Source organism: Mus caroli, chromosome 9, assembly GCF_900094665.2.
Source record: "Mus caroli chromosome 9, CAROLI_EIJ_v1.1, whole genome shotgun sequence".
NCBI lineage: Eukaryota > Metazoa > Chordata > Mammalia > Rodentia > Muridae > Mus > Mus caroli.
In genome coordinates this window covers 61,376,141-61,380,187 of record NC_034578.1, presented here as the reverse complement: position 1 = coordinate 61,380,187, position 4,047 = coordinate 61,376,141, and the positions used below count along the sequence as shown (strand labels likewise).

At 45.1% G+C, this 4,047-nt stretch overlaps 1 protein-coding gene across 1 annotated transcript in view; it reads left to right on the top strand.

The window, feature by feature from the left end:
- Map2k1 (mitogen-activated protein kinase kinase 1) overlaps positions 1–4,047 on the top strand; it is a 63,001-nt gene that overhangs the window by 38,483 nt on the left and 20,471 nt on the right. The gene's annotated exons all lie outside the window — the stretch shown is intronic.

Here is a 4,047-nt window from a genome sequence, read left to right as displayed (position 1 = left end):
TAGTGAGTGCCCATGCGTGTGTGTGTATGTGTGTACACTCCATGGAGTACACATGGAGGTTTACTTGTGGGAGATGGTTTTATTTCCTTCTACCATTTGATCCTAGGAATCGAACTCAGGTTGTGAGGTTTTGAGGCAAGCACCTTAACTAAGCGGTCTCACTAGCCCCATAGCCCAATTTTTGTCTCACCTAGTGAGGAAGTTAATACATAAAGAAACTTAATCTATCTCTTTCTCTCTCTCTCTCTCTCTCTCTCTCTCTCTGTCCTTAAATAGATTTGCTGGGTGTGGTGGCCCATGCCTTTAATCCTAGCACTTGGGGGCAGAGGCAGGTGGATTTCTGAGTTTGAGGCCAGCCTGGTCTACAGAGTGAGTTCCAGGACAGCCAAGGCTACACAGAGAAACGCTGTCTCAAAAAAACCAACCCCCCCCCCAAGGGGATTTATTTATTTATTTAATGTATATGAGTACACTGTAGCTGTTTTCAGACAGACCAGAAGAAGGCATCAGATCCCGTTATAGATGGTTATGAGCCACCATGTGGTTGCTAGGAATTGGACTCAGGACCTCTGGAAGGGCAGTCAGTGCTCTTAACCACTGAGCCATCTCTCCAGCCCCTTGCTGCTACTTCTTAACTGTAACTTTGCATGCAGTTAGTAAGTCCTGTTTAGTCCAATGCCTGTACTTGGTTGACTTCACTACATAGAGATGTGGGATTGGGCTTTTTCTATCCTTTAAGCTTAGGATTGCCAGCTTTGTAGCTGATAGAATAGCATAGGAATATTGGGAATCAGTTGTTTATTTATGTCTTTTTCCTTACATAAATATAAATAAGGATATTGTCATGTTTGCCACCATGTTGTGTTCCTGTCATCCTCTCTTGTATCTAGGATCTTGTGCATAGTAGGTAAATGCTTAACTCCTAAGCTGTGTCCCAGCTCCACCACTGTCTTGAAAGTTCACATTTATTCCTGACATCCTGGTACAGAGCAGGCACTCAGTAAGTCTGTGTTTACTTAAAACCATTATCTTAGTTAGCCTTCAATTGCTATGAGAAATATAAATACCACGACCAAAAGCAACTGGGGGAGAAAAGTGTTTATTTCAACTTTTAACTCCCAGGGCACACTCCATTATTGAGAAGTCAGGGGAGAAACTAACGCAGAGTCCAGGGATGAGTGCTGCTTACTGGCTTGCTCCTCATGGCTTCTTCAGCCTGCTTTCTTATAGCACCTAGGACCACCAGCCAAGAGGTAACATCACCCACAATAATCTGGTCCCTTCAACATTTGTTGTGCTCTACATGAGCTCACGTTAGCCGTCAAAGCTGCTGAGCACCAGGTATGCTGTTTCAAGCCCACTCTGCTGAAGGATCACAAGTTCTAGGTACCTGCTAGTTCCATGCGCCCAAATGTCTCCCGCTAATATGGGATCAAAGAGGTGGTTTGTGGTGAATGGGGCTGCACTCCTGGAAGCTTACTTGAGGGGCTAAAGTTAGGCCAAACATTGATAATGGGTCTAATGGTCTGGACTGGGGCTTGGAAGGAGAGAGCTAACTAAGCCTCGGAAGCAGCAACAAGGCCTTGCTTCACCTGCTCTAATAACGAACAGTATCTTTTCCTACTTTTGTTTTATTTTGTTAGTTTTTTTCTCTTTGTAGCTCAGTGCTTTGCCTATGCTGGGTACCACTGAGCGACACCCCCAGTCATGGACCAGTGTTTCTATACTAGAGAGGAACTCATCCTGTCCTGAAGGTCTAACAGGACTCTGTTGCAAGTAGCTGTTTTTAGAAGTCCATGCAGCCATAAGAGCCACGAGAGTCTTTCCCAGACTTGGGTCTCTGCCAGGCCCTCCTACATCAGAGCCCCTTACTGCAAAAACTGGCTGCCACTTGCCTCCAGGGTGGGGTCATGTGAAGAACTCTGCCCTGTAGTCACATCCCGGCTTCAAAAAGGTTTTGATTGGTCCCCACTGCCACAGTCTGTTTGACATTCTATGTCATTAACATGCAATTCCAGCAGGTGATTAGATTCCAAGCATATAGAAAGCTCAAGGAATTTTACATCGTACAGTAACTATCACCTCAGTTCTGCAACTAGCATCTCGCCATATTTGCTTCATTGACTATTGTCCATCTATCTACTGCTCAAATAGGTTTTGAGATGCATTTTAAAGTCAGTTTGTGTCACCAGCATGCACTGTCCATTTTCTGAAGCACCCAGCCAGGGATTCAACTCCCCTAGAAATAAGTCTGAATTTTGAGAGCCACGCAAAAAGGATGCTCCCTCGCCAGAACGGAATGCTCTTGTCTGCAGAGAGGAGGCTTTCTGCTCAGTTGGTAGCTGAGCAACCAGGGAGAAGGGAGTTGGAGTTGATGGTTTTGAGGCAGGAGTAAAAGCTTTTGAGCTATTATTTTCATAAAGCATTTGTCTCTTCTATAGAGAATCATCACAAAAGTACCATTGACTTAGTTAATAATTGGCTTCTAAAAATAAGCACCATGTCAGCAGTGGTAGTCGGTGATCGCAAGTTCTTGGCAACAGGGAAGCAGAACTAGAGTGCTGCAGGGCTGGTTGCAGGGGGCTGGGCAGTCCTGACTAGCTTGTGCTCCTGGCATCTTGTGAGCTCATTGTTCTCCCTCTAGACTTGCCACTCTCAAGGGTAAAGGGAAGGAGTCATTTTGGCTTCTTTTTAATAGCTTTTCTTTCTTTCTTTTTTTTTTTAAACTAGGAGAGTATGCAGTGTACACTCAGAGTGTTCACTCTCTCCTTCTCCGTCTCTCTTTCCCTCCTTTCCTTCCTCTCTCTCAGCTCATGTTCTCATCTTAAAACACCAGGAGCAGATTCCTTCACTTCTGCCTCTATCAAGTGTCAGTTTTCTAGATGGAAACTCGGCCACAGCTGGCCATTTCTAACCTAGTCTGATCAGCCCTGCATGTCTTCATGGACCCATGGTAAAATAGAAATACTTTCCTTAGCAACCCTGTGGGAAGGTCATATGTATTAAGGTAGCTGGGTTGCCTTCTGTCCTTTGCCATGGTTACTGTCGTTAGAAAGGCAGTTCTATTTGTTGCCTAAATGGAGAAAGAAACATGAGAACCACCTGGTTCTTTCTGCTCTATTTGAATCCAGTTTCACAGAGCAGCTTTGTCACCTTGTTTTATACAGTCCTTTCTTGACTAGGCAAAGCCATTCAAACTAAGCTGAAGCAGATTCTGCTAGAGGCAAATTAGAAGTAGCTTGTTAGTTTTCTGTGTTTTTCCCCCATTGGTGAAGGAAACTGAGAGATGCATGGCTTTTGTAGGAGCCTGCTGACTTGGGGAAGGGGTTTCTGGGGTACGGTATTATCCTTACTTAGACCAAAGGGGCCTGTAGCACTGAAGGCAGCCAAATCACAGGACCAGTTTGATGGCATGAGCTCAGCATGGTCACAGCTAAATAAAGGAAAGTAAGTGTATGTATAAAGGGTGTTCGCCCTCTGTCTCCATGCTTCCACTCCCTAGAGACTCTGCCATAGTGAAGTTCTAGATTGAGGTCCAGAATTCTCTACTCTACTTGGTTGGCTCACCCACAACATGATGCTACAGTATTCATCATGGTCAGAAGTCATTTGCTATATTACTCTTAACTTTCTGCCTTTGAGACAGGGTCTCACTATGAGCCAGGAGCTAAACTGGTAGCCAGCAAGCCCCAATGATCTCCTGTCTCTTCCCTGAACAGTGTTGGGGTTACAAGTGTGCACACAGCCACGCCTGGCTTTTTATATGCATGCTGGTGATTTGAACTCAGGTCCTCATATTACATAGTCAACACTTTTACTCTTACTCTCTTAAGAAGTAAGAGAAGTTTTCTAGGTTTGGCCTTGACCACAGCTGGGCATTTCTAGCCGTGTCTGTCCCGGTGACTGCACAGTATCCCAGAGTGTGACGCTTGGCTTTTTAGTGTCTTGGCTTTCAGTTTTGCTGAAATATTCTGTCCATTTCTTTCCTTGCTCCTTCCTTTGCTTGATTGAGAAACTCCTTCCCCTCCCCCTCCCCCTCCCCCTCCC